The 13,035-nt window shown below is 46.0% G+C and overlaps 1 protein-coding gene across 11 annotated transcripts in view; it reads right to left on the bottom strand.

Moving 5' to 3' along the window:
• Positions 1-13,035, bottom strand: part of adgrl3.1 (adhesion G protein-coupled receptor L3.1) — a 137,469-nt gene that overhangs the window by 117,768 nt on the left and 6,666 nt on the right. For all 11 annotated transcript variants that reach the window (XM_047577675.1, XM_047577679.1, XM_047577680.1 and 8 more), the window contains exon 2: positions 5,809-5,889. The gene's annotated coding sequence lies outside the window, so the exon portion shown is untranslated. The remainder of the gene's footprint in view (positions 1-5,808; positions 5,890-13,035) is intronic.

The raw sequence follows: 13,035 nt of genomic DNA, 5'->3' as shown, positions 1-13,035 counted from the left end.
AAATTCGCGGCGTCGCAAAACCTTTGGTTGATTCAATATTTTTATATATATTTTTAACCTTCACACACAAATTTAAATTTCTTTAAATAGAAATTAACATATTTTAGCGAAGGGATAAATGGGGGCCACACGCGACCTGTCAATCTAAGCCTCTGTACACAGTAGGCTCCACCCCTATCGCCGCTGAGCCAATCACGAAGCCGCATATTACACGCTGAAAAATAGAAATAAAAAAAATTATATTTGAACCTGTGTATTAATATTGAATGCAAACTAATAATATATAGTAATAATGTAGTAGGTAGGAGGTGATTGCTTGATCTCTCCATCAGTTTGGGGTCCTTGGCCTGAAAAGCGTTGAACAACCCTGCCCTAAAGAACAATATAAAGTTTGGCATCTTTGACCGAGACAAATTTTCAGACGCGTCGCACGACGCAGAAGAGTGAAATAAAGTGCATTTGATGCATTTTTTTTTTTTTCAATACTCCCAAACGTGTCGAACTTATTGGACTAGAATGGCGCTACTTCAGTAGCTAGTGTTTTTTTTTTTTTGTTTTTTGTCGAAATTCACGGCGGAGCGCCCGGATAGAACACCAAATCTCCACAGAACGCGACTGGGATAATTGAACTGGTAAACAGACACATGGAGGGAAAACATCTGCGAGTGCATCTGCTCGTCATCGCGCCAGGCCCGTCGGAGATCTACATTCACAATACACTCCAATTTACACAATTAGCGCCGGTTCAGAAGCAGAACACGACAAACAGGCGAAGACGCGGCGGGGAAAAGGGAGGGGGGGGGGTTGTGGGGCAAAAGTGACGGTTACTGCCATAACTTGTTTTGTTTCACACAGGTTCTTCACACAAATAAGGCGGCTTATCCTTCCTGGAATACAGAGGCCCTAAATAGCTTGCTTTTTCCAAGTTGTTGACAAAGAGCATCTCTGTGGGCTATTCCCCGTCGTCGAGTGCGTTGGGGGTTGGATGTGCCGCTGCACTCAGGTGGCAGTGTATTTGCGCTAGTAAGTGGTGTACGTGTGGGTCTTTGTTTGTGCGACTGCGTCAGACTGCATGTGTGTTAGATTAGGTGTGCGTATATGTGTGTGTGTGCGTTTTCTCCCCTGGTGCCCTGTCTCGATCTTAGGAGGGAAGAAAGAGTGCACGAGGGAAAGACTTGGTATCTTTAGCACCGTCAACAGGATACATAGCCAGAAGCAAACAAAACAAAATGCGCGCTCGCTGTCGGTAGAGCAGCGCATCAGCGCTCGAACCCGGAGCAATAACTCAATATGCCGCACGTTCAGGAACTATCAACAGCTTCATTTAGCCGGGGCTCATTGACTAAGAAAGAACACATTCATGTTTGCATGAATGGCTGAGAGGGTGGTGGTGGTGGTGGTGGTGGCGGTGGTGGCGGAGGGGGGAGTAGCCGAGGGGATAGAAGGGCAGGACTACATTCACACATTAACACAGTCACACCTGGGAGCTGTGCAGCCCGGGCGCACAGCACAGTCTCGCACTATTGGACGCAGAGCTGCTCCATCGGAACAGTTAAAGGTTAAGTGCCCAGAGGTCGCAGCCCTGATGGTCGCCGTGGAGGGATTTAAACCGCCAGGATTTTCGCAGCTACCGCACCACTCAGTTTTTAAACCCTGACCTTTCAGTCACAAGCTCGTTTCCTCTGAGCCTATCTGTTACTGCGGGTCAATACATGACTGGCAAGGCTAAATACGGAGAGGGTGCGCCCAGATAGTCAGATGGTCTTCTAGGAACCGTTTTTATTTTGTTGATAGGTGGATATGACCTTTTCCTCCGTCGGTTCATTAAGAAAATATCCAAAAATGTTAAAGAAACAGAAAGACCCGGATTACTGGGAAACTTCACAACCGTCGACAAAATGTGTAAGATATTAGAAACTAGAGCAACTTCAACGTTTTTCAGGACAGATTGAGTAGGGACCCCCTACCCACTATACAGTATGTGTGCTATATAAAACTTGGCCTAATGCTATTTATAAATATACATCATTATTATCATTTTAAATTCAATATAAAGCTGTTCAAATAATACACAGGTTCAAATATTCAGAAACATAAACATACTGATATACAGTGATATATATATGTGTATATATATATATATATATATCATTTTAATTCACGATATGTGCATTTAAAGATATTTAAATTTGTGGGTGAAAATTAAAAAAAAATATATAACAAAATATCTAATCAACCAAAGATTTTGTGAAAGCCTATGAACTAGAGAAACACAAAGTTATGAGTTCACGACTTGCCTCTTTTATCCAATTAACACCTATTTAAAGTCAAACAGGGCACAGAAAATCATCACATTTGAAAAGCCGTACAGCGTTTTTCAAACTGACTGAATTAACTGCGATCAATACAGCCGCTAAATGATTTCCTGCACGCAGACAAATCCATTGATCAACCATGTCTTGTCTGAACCATTCGTTTGATTCAATCAGAGACAATTTTTTTCTAAATGATGTAATCAATACTTATTGTAATGAGGTAAACGAGAACCAAATCGTTGGTGAACTTTCTGGGCCGTGAACTGTCTTTCAGTATTACACTATGCGTGTCACCTTTACACCGCGAGAAGTAACAATGACACTGACCATCCTGTGACAATACAATGTTCTGCTGGGAAACTTCTGAACCTGGAATTCATTTGTGTGGATGTTACTTAGACATGTATCATCCACCTAGACCAGACCAGACACCCCCCACCCCATAACAATGACACTCCTGACAAAGTCACACACACAAAAACGGTTTAGAAGCAACTCAAAAAACAAGGTGTTGACCTGGCCTCCAAACTCACTAGATCCCAAACTGATCAAGTATCTGTGGGACGCGCTGGAAGAAACCTGATCCACAGAGGCCCCTCCCTTCAACCCACAGGACCCAAAGGCCCCCGCTAACAACAACGTGTTGCTAGTAGTGGTGAACTGTTTCATGGCCACGAGGGAGACCTGCACAACATTAGGAAGGTGGTCATAATGTTATGCCTGATCGGCCTGATCTAAGCTACTGCATGTGTGGCACTGTTGAGGTACACAAACTAAAGTGTTAAAACTTATAATTCACTTACCTTTAACCCAGAACTGTGATAAATTACATGAGATTAAACTCTTCATGAATGCAAAACGTGACTATGATCGTGTTTAACTAACTTGATCAACAACAAACTGTTATAATTTTCATGATAAAATTCACTAGTACATATATATATATATAACAGGTTCCTGAGCCGGGCCCGATAGCCAGGCAGAACTCATTCTACAGTTTCCTCCTCCATTTACAGTATCCGTCAGGTCTAGTGTTTCAGCGACATCTGCTTCACACCCAGCCCGGGTGTGTTTTCTCCGCGAGGCCGCGCGTGTGGGTTTTCTTCTGTGTTTGTGTGCATGCGTGCGTTCGTTCGTACGCAGAAGACGGCTGGGTCTAATTGCACGGGTCCATCTGCTGATTCTTGGAAAACAGGCGTCCGTCGCGCAGACACGAGCAGCGCGGACGGAAAAATGCACAAGAGCGGGCGATGCGCACGGCGCCGCCGCCTCGAAGCCTTCAACTTGGACCCTGGACAATCTGCACCCATTCTAAGGCAGCTGCACGGACGACATTGACTGGCATGGTTTACAATATGGACCCTATTGTCTCGGGACAAAGGCCTCTGAACTCAAAGCAAAGGTCACACAACAAGACAATGAGCCGGTTTTCATGGTGGGTGGCAGCAACGGATGAGGAGTGTGTGTAAATGCGTGCGATGCTGTAGCTGGAATGGCTCTTACTTTTGCGTTTTGCCACAATTAGTTGAATATTTTAGGCAGAAAACTGCTTAACGACGCTTTGTATATCACTTGTGTGCGACAGTGAAAGGGAAAAGAGCCCGTTAAAACCGCACCTTCGCCTGGATTAACACAGTTTTGTTAACTTTGGAGTGAATGATTCTAATATGTATAAATGCGCCGTCCCCAAGCGAGCGCCCATCTGCTTATCTACCCATGCATACCGTACAACCGCGTGACTCGCTGTACGAGAAATCATTGTTTAACCGATTGCAACCTACACGGATTGTATTTCAATCTGCACCCTCATTAGCGACGTGGTAAATGAGGGTAGTGTCTTTGTGCATGTGGAGCGGGAAACACCTGTTTCACGCAGAGAGGGAATGGAGGAAAAAAAAAACAAAAAACAAAAAAAAAAAAAACACTTCCCCAACACGAAGAATGATATATCCCACATCCTGTTGTTCTCTCTTTTCGCTCATTGTTTCGGCCAAATAAAGACAAAATGCGTCCTTGATATGAGACAATTAGGTTTCGAAGCGGGCGCTCGGAGTCGTATGAGAGACGAGGAAGGAAAGCGTCACGCAGGAAGAGGCAGCGCACCGGACAGGAAGTGAATTCAAGTGGACACAGACTCACATAAAGGCTGCGGATTTCACATAACACACGGAGGTTAGATCACTGAATCGTGAGTCACGCAAATTTGTGCCTTGACGGTTCCCACACATGTCAACTCACACCGATCAGGCACGACATTATGACCACCTTCCTAATATTGTGTAGGTCTCCCTTGTGCCTCTACAAAAAACTTGATCTTGATTCGGAGGCCAGGTCAACACCTTGTGCTGTTGTTGTTACGGGGTGGACCACTTGTCAGTGGTCATAATGTTGTGGCTTTACGGATAATAGCACATAAATCACACTGTGTCAATATCCCAAATTATCCTGAGCGGAGTGTCGCCTCCTCAAACTACTTCCAATATTACAAAAACGAAAACAGCCACAGAGATATATGTGCGCTGTTGTTTTTCTAACCGAGAGATGCAAAACTTCGAGACGTAAAATCATTCTTAAGGAAATGCATCTAAAAAGAAAGAGAGAGCCGCAGACGGAGAGCAGAGCGCGCTCGTGCACATTACTCTCAGCCGTTTTCAGTCAATAAGGAATAGGATCCCGCGTCGAAAACATGACCTCAGGGTTTTTATACAGCAAAGACGCAGTATATTTCTCCTCTAAGTGAAAAACTGATGTCAACCGGAATGCTCTGACAAGCTGTCAATAGCCGGGAACTGCGCCCTCCTGCCGATAAATTGAACGTGCAATTCATCAGGCCGACTCTAGGAGACGGTATTTCTAATTAAAGGGGAGCTCGTAAATTCGCCATTTTACAGGTCCTGCTCAGCTTGTAAATACACTGTAAATAAGTTGTGGTGAATGGCTTCATGGGCAGATGAAGGTCTGGGTTTGTATTTAAACTCCCGCTGATGCCTTCAGCGAAAAACAGAGGGCCGGCTGCAATTAATCCCAGCTCCACGCTCCGCCGTTCCGTTCTGTTTTCACATCTTGTTGCGTTTACTGCGAAGCCGCGTGTCGTTCCCCGTTCTTTTCTTTTCTTTTTTTTTTTTCTTTATTTTTTTTTTTGAAGCCCGGTCAAATGTGATTGGATTAGCAAGATTCGGGGGCCACATTTGTCGGGCCAATTAGAGCGCTCGCCTCCGCAGATGGAACTCTGAGATCTCGGGGGAGAACACGGGGTCATATTTGGGTTCTAAAAAAGCATAGTGTAGAGTAGACAAAAAAAACAAAAAAAAAACACACACCAGGTGTGTGTGTGTGTGTGTTTGTGTGTGACTTTCCCCTGGGCCTAAATGAGCCTGCTGTAAATAAAAACGCAATCTGAGTCAACCTCCTCAGTTAAATATGTTTAAAATAAAGTGAAAATAAGGGTGAAATGAGGCGCGTTTAAGCCGAATACGGCCGCGCGTATTCTTACCTGCTAAAGTGTGCTTTGCTTCGTCAAAGTGAAATGAAACCGCAGAGAATCACATCTCAGTGGCAGCTGGATGTCCTAGTCCTGGAGAGACGAGAGAGAGAAGGGGGGGAGGAGGAGGAAGAGGAGGGAGAGAGAGACACGGGAGGAGAGGAGGGGGGGTTAGTCGAGCTCAGTGAACTGAAGTCCCTGTCATTTTTCCACAATAGAGACAGATAGCTATAATATATAGTGAATGTGGGGTGCAGTGTGAATAATGGCCCCCTCCAGATTGTGTGAATGGCCGTAACCCACTCAAACACAAGAAGCAGACAGTTCACAAGCCACTTCTCGCTACTGATTGCTTTGTTTGGTGTTTGTGTGCCCGCGTGCCTCCCGGCGCGCGTGCGTACGTGCGTGTGCGCGCTCTGCCTCGTAATGACCTCTTAAGTGTCAGGGTATCAAAGTCTATAATGGTCCATCTCGGTGCTCGCTGGCAGCTAAAAAGCTCTCTCGCGCCATGATAACTGGTTTATATTGGTGGCATTTTCACTGCCAAATGCCAGAGACACTTTGCGGAAAGGGAAATTGTTAGCTCTGTTTCTAAAATGCACAATGGCAGTTTTTCTCAGTTAGGATCCCCCCTCTCCCCAATATCTTTCTTCACCCTGCATATTCCCTTTTCCATAATTTTATTGGGCATAGGTCTTCAGTAGGGGCTCCGCGACCCCTCGGAGGTCCGCAGAGGTACTGCAGAGAGGGGGGGGGGGTCGCAAAATCTTTGGTTGATTAGACATTTTTATACATTTTTTTTAATTTTGCATGATGTGGAGACTTTGGAATAGAGGAAAATGTCAAACTGTTGTAAGTGTTACCTAACCCAACCTGTAAAAATACATATTATTATTATACACTACTTAATTGTGCATGTTTGGTCTGTTTCTGCTGCAGTCGCTCTGCTCCTCTTCGAATATGGACATGAATATTCGAACGTCCTCAAACGTGGACCTTTAAAATAAACAGCAATGCACAAACAGGAGGTCCGACACAGATCCGGTAAATATTGAGAAGAAACCGGTCAATCCAAATCCTCTGAAACTCTGAAACGTGTTTTGTTTTTACAGGAGCAACGTTAATGTGCGCGCGTCTCAGTCAGATGATAATAATAAATAATAATAATAACAACAACAACAATAATAATAATAATAACACATCTGCGTTTCCATTGTTTACAGAGTGGGCGCGCAGCAGGCAAACCCCAGGCTACCACATCCATCATTCAAAATAAAATTTAGTTAAGTACTTTTCAAAACATTTTGAGCACATTTCAACAATACCGTGATAACAATGATAATCGTGATCATTTTGGTCGCAGTAATCGTGATATGAAATTTTCATATTGTTGCATATCTAATATACGTACATGTATAGGTTTACGGTAGCTGCACAGCCGCACTACTGAGTTTACTATAGAACACATGTAGTAGGTAGGGGTTCCTACTTGAGGGTCCTTGGCCTGAAAAATGATAACGACCCCTGCTTTAAAAACCTGCTCTGCGCGCGTGTGTGTGTGTGTCATCTACCTGCCCCCTGCTTCCCGTCTTAACCCCGACCTTTAAGCCCAGCTTTTTCCAGGGCGCATTCTCCACAGCTCACTGGGGTCAACCGAAGTGTGCGCATTACCAGCGTGAGTAACGTGAAACCGCGTCGGCATGCAAACTCGCACTCTGCATGCGCGCGCTGTTGTTTTGTCGGGAGGGCGGTCGAAGCCGTTTAAAACAGACGGCACGTACGGCCTTGAATTTTCTCTTCTTCAGCTGCGTGCCATGCACCATTTTTCACAAGCGCACAAAATGAGTGTGACACAGACACGCACGCGGGCGCGCGCGTGCGCACGCATCCATACAGAGTGTCAGAGCCTAGCCCTCTGTGGCGCTCTCAGGCAGGGCACTGCAGTAATTGGGTCTATTAGCCAGTACAGGAGGCCGTGAGCAATATCTCTACGGTCGGGTGGGCAGAGGCTGCAACACAAAGATGGATTCCCCCGTGCGTGCGTGTTTGTGTACATGCATGTCCGTGTGCGTGCATGCAAACGACCGCACGACCCCGGTGTTATGCGAGCACGCCTGCACCACAATGAGGATGCATCGCCGGAAGCGACGCGCGATTGTTAAGAAATGAGTTCGGCGATAAGCTCCGCCACCTACGCCGCACCTTCATTCGTGTCTCGCCCGCTTCCCCCTCAAAGCACCAGCATGCATTATTCACACGGAGCAGGTCGACGGCGGCTGGGAATCAGCGACCGAGGAGCGAAGGTGGGGGGCGGGAGGGGGGAAGTGGAAAGGAAAACGTGCGCTGACTGGAGGTGGCGGAGGACCAGGTTTGTGTAAGTAGCGTGGCTCGGCGGGGGAATGAGATATTTTATTAGGACTCATTTGCGTGATCAAGTGGAAGAGAAGAAAGGGAAGATTAAAGATGCAACCGCCGCAAAAGTCCATACATCAGCAGTGCGCCATCACTTTGTTCCAACCCTGAAGAGGAATTGTTCATTAAATCCTAATTTTGTTCTCTTTTCATCTGTCAGAGGGCACGGATCAGCATCTTTCCAGGGAACATTTTTAGAAAAGCTACAACTGGATGAAACTAATCTTTTGTTAAATTTAGCCCGTAGACACAATCAGCCCAGCATGGCTTGGAATTACATTGTTACTGAAAGCTTTCCAGTCACGATATATATATATATATGTGTATATGCTATATCCACCACTCACAGTTAGCGGCGAACGCAGGAAAAGGAATGTGAAGGTTCGGCCTTTGGCGCAGCCAGTGTCTTCAAAGACCTGAACGTCGTCTTAGATGTCCTTTTCATCCCAAAACACACTCGCTTACCAAACATTTCTTGTAGTAGTTGAGTGTAGTATTATAACCAGTAGCCGGTGACCATTTTGAAAGCAGGGGTCGGATAGCGCCTTGGTTCATATAAGGACAGAGAAGATTTTGATCAAATGAACACAAAAGGGCCAGAGACAGTGAACAGTTACAGCGATTATTGTGACCTAAGGAGGGGCACTGGCCAAGAGGGATTGGGGCCAGTTGATGCCTTAGCCTGACTGATGACTGGATTTTTTTTTTTTAAGTCTCTAGGCTCAGTGTCTTTCATAAAAAAAAGAAAAAAAAAAGAGCAGAGTAGATTTCATATGATAGATGCTGCCCATTTTCCCACAGTAAAACAATGGTGTTTTCTATTATGAGAGGCAGTGGTTGTATTGATGTCCCGTGTCATCCCCCATTATTCATCAGGCCGCTGTATGTAATTAGGATGATTCTACGGTATGCTTTCATGATGGTTCTTCTTGTATTTCCCTTTGTAATTATGCCTTAGACAACGGATTGCGTCACGACAAACCAGAAAACCGACGCCTGACGCCTGCTAGGAGGAGATTTATGGCAAACAAGCCGATGCTTCCCTTTAAGCGGGTGGAGCTCTCTATATGTTCATTTTGAAACCTCAATCCCGAACCCTCCCCCTCCACACACACACACACACCCTCCCCACACGGCGCGTCAACAGATTTTATATAAGCACGAAGAATATGGAGCAATAGTCTTCCCAGGCGTAAAATTAAAGACTCTTGCCTATGTGCCCCACATAAATCTTTGAAAGAGTGAGAGGAAGAGAGTGGGGATAAAGGCAGGAGGTGTACATGATGCAATTAAAAAGGAGAATCCGTCCGGTTATTGTGAACCGTTGAACTGTAATCAACTGTACTCGACCCAGGACAATGAGATATTTCAATACATGCGTGTTTGTACGCGCAAAAAAAAAAAAAGAAAAGAGTCACAAGCAAAACATTCATCATTCTGACCATTTTTCAAAAAAAATGGAAGAAAAAAAAACAAACCAACAAGCTTACAGTGATTGCTTTACATATGTTTCTACACAAAGATTGGTTTTAAATGACTAAATGCCATCTATCAAAGGATTGCCTCGCCACTCCACAATAAAAGCACCCTCGCAATCTCGTCCTCGCGCACGTCATGGACGAGACATGCGCGTGTCGACGAGGCGAGAGCCAATCAGGGGGTTCAGGACGCGCGGCTGAGGGAGAACGAAAATACAGTTTCGCACATGGTTAGAAAACAGACGTGTTGTCTATGCAAGTTATTGCTGCGGGCCCACAGGCCAGACGGGTAGTCATCTGTCTTTGTGTGACACTATCGGGCCCCCACTCGCAAAACACAGAGGAGGTAAAATGATTTTATTACGGAAAAATGTGAAGAGATACGTCAGGGGAAAATTGACGGCGGGTGGGGGCGATACACGCCGAAGGGGCATGTTGCTGTTATCTCGAGTCGGAGTGTCCTCAGCAGAAACTGAGCCGCGCCGGGTATTTCAGAGTCGCACGTTGTGAATGTGCTAAAAGTAACCGTTGCGTGTTTGAGCACAGCTCTCACTGGCCATTATTCACCCACCAGTCAAAGTGGGTTTAAGCACTAAGCACGGTGTGGGGCTACGCTGCACCGATCAGCCACAACATTAAAACCACCTTCCCAATATAGTGCAGGCCTCTCTTGGGCCTCCTACAGCTGTGACTCATCAGAGGATAGACACAGGTGTCCTGTGGTGTCTGGCAACTGGGGCCGAGCGCATCGATCTAAATATCGACAGTTATCCATACCGAGGCCGGTATCAGGTCGATACTAGCGTGCCGAGATCGATACTTTTGTCACAGTTTTTCCTTCCGGCAAATTACTCCTCACAGAGTTCATGCGAGCGCAGCTTCTTTGCAAGTCTGTGCGCCGCGGGAGCTTCTCCTTCTCCACCTGTAGCAAAAGGTGGGATATGGACAGAGTTTGACACTCAGATCCCAGCATCGCAGCAGCATCACACAGCCGGAACTGATCCCGTTACTGAAACGCATCAGTATTCGTAGGAGAAGACCCGCTCACTTCTTTGGTGGAAAATGAATGAGCGAACATTTCCCTCTGAGCAAGTTTTGTATTTATTATTACTTTTGTTTACTTATTTTACTCAACTGACTTTGTCACTGACTTTATTTTCCATTGTTGTCTTTTCTAATTTTGCACTAATGACTTTTGTGTGTAGTGAAAGGGGAATTATTTCATTTTTAAAATGTTAAATAGTGTTTTATCAACTCAACTAAAGACAAATGACAAAATTTTTCAATGATCACGACATTTAAGTACAAAATAGCGATATTAGCCCCTTGGTATCGGATTGATACCAAAGTCCCCAGTGTCGCCCACTCCTACTGTCAACAGGATGTTGTTAGTGGGGGTCTCTGGGTCCTGTGGGTTGAGGGGAAAGGGCCTCTGTGAATCAACCAACAGATACTTGATCAGTTTGGGATCTAGTGAATTTGGAGGACGGGTCAACACCTTGTGCTGTTTTTCATGTCTTTTTTAGTGGTTCCTATACTGTTTTTTTTTTTTGTTTGATTTTTGTATGTGTGTGTGTGTGTGTTTGGTGTAGATGGGTGGTTCGTGCCTAAGTAACATCCAAACAAAAGCCAGATTCAAAGGTTCACCGGCAGCAACACTGAATCGTCACAAGATGATCAACGCTGTTCACTTGCTCTCACTTAATGGTCTTAATGTTGTGGCTGATCGGTGTATATTCGTGTATACGTGTAGACAGCGCAGGTCAGCGTGAGGTAAAAACGCAAGGCCGTGCAAACGGCGTGAACATACATAATCAAGCCATTGATCACAACTATATCAGCTAATATCTGTGTTCCGCCAGGCGTGACCGCCGAGCTCTTCCTCGCTCCTCTTCGGCCCGTCGCACTACGCCAACAGCTGAGCGCCAGATCAATACTCGCTGGCACATATTCTCACTCCCAAAGACTTGGAATGAAAACGCAATTCGATATCAATCAAGATCACAGCCACGCCACCGAACAGGCACAATAAATGACAATATTATTTTTTTTAATTCGCCATCAAACGACCAGTCCCATCAAAGCGCTCCGAGTCCGATCTTTCAGCCTAGTTTATGCTGAAAGGGACCAGATGAGCAGGGAGTGGAAGATGTATGTAATGCAGTTAAAGTAAAAGCCCAGTAAGCAGGAAATTTAAGAGGGGCCTGGGGATGATGGTATTACAGCAGACGCTGATTGTGGACAATCTGCTGAAGAAGGGAAAGATATGGAAAATATCAGTGGATGCGGTGTAGTGGGTGTAATAGACAGGCAAGCCCCGGAAAAGCTGCGGATGAGGATGGATTGCAGCTATTTAGCAATACGCAAACACAATTATTTAACAAAATGTTACTGTTAGATGAAGTAAACAGCACTCAAGAAACAATCAGACCAGAGTTCCCCTCCCATTGTTTTAGCCCGGCAGTCGCTGAAGTTCAACCGACCCCGTCCTTCATTTGCAGCGCCCGAATCAGTCTTCGCACGGTCCCGTATTTACACGCCCCGCAGTAGTTCCCCCCATTGATAAGAAATGCCATGTTGTGCCACGGCAACTCGGAGATTTATGCCCCCAGCCCTGCAGTGACCTCATTGTTCATTGCCCCATAATTCAAATCTGATCCGCTGCGTTGCATCACATTGTGTGTGACTCATTTCCATGCGCCCTGTTCTCTAAACGAGCGGGCCCTCCTCGGCGCGCCGCAGACAACCGCGCAAACAGCCGAGCGAAGAATTTCCCATCAATGCCGCGGTGACTGACTTTAACGCTTAACACACACTGCAACACACTGTTTAAATGGACTGAACTGGGGGGGACGAGGGGGCGGAGGGGGGTGCGGTGGATTGGGGTGGTGGAGGGGGGTGAGTGCTATTGTAAATGATTTCCTGCAGAGACCAAAATAATCGGCAGACCTTTGAGTGAGCTTCTTACAATCACTCTGGCCTTGTACACTGATTCTCCATTCAGCTCCCTAATGGCACTGTGTGTGTCACTAAATATACAGCTGCAGGCAACGTCCATGCACACCTCCGAGTGTGCGCGCGCGAGTTTACGCTCGCTCGCATGTGTGTGTGTGTGTGTGTGTGCGTGCGTTAGCGTACGAGTGGGGGTCGATGCGCATCGCTTTGTGTGTGTTTAGAGCGTCCGAGGAAAGAAAACGCCTGTGTGCCTCCATTGAGTGGTGACAACCTTGAGTGGGGCGCAGGGAGGTGAAGGGCATGGAGGAGATGTGTGGACGGGCGATGTGTAAACTGGAAGGGCAAATGTTTTCTTCCTTATGAAAGAGCGACAACAACGACTGAGCGAGTGCTT

This window comes from Mugil cephalus, chromosome 2 (assembly GCF_022458985.1).
Source record: "Mugil cephalus isolate CIBA_MC_2020 chromosome 2, CIBA_Mcephalus_1.1, whole genome shotgun sequence".
NCBI classification, from domain to species: Eukaryota; Metazoa; Chordata; class Actinopteri; order Mugiliformes; family Mugilidae; genus Mugil; species Mugil cephalus.
This window is presented reverse-complemented; position numbering and strand designations above follow the sequence as displayed.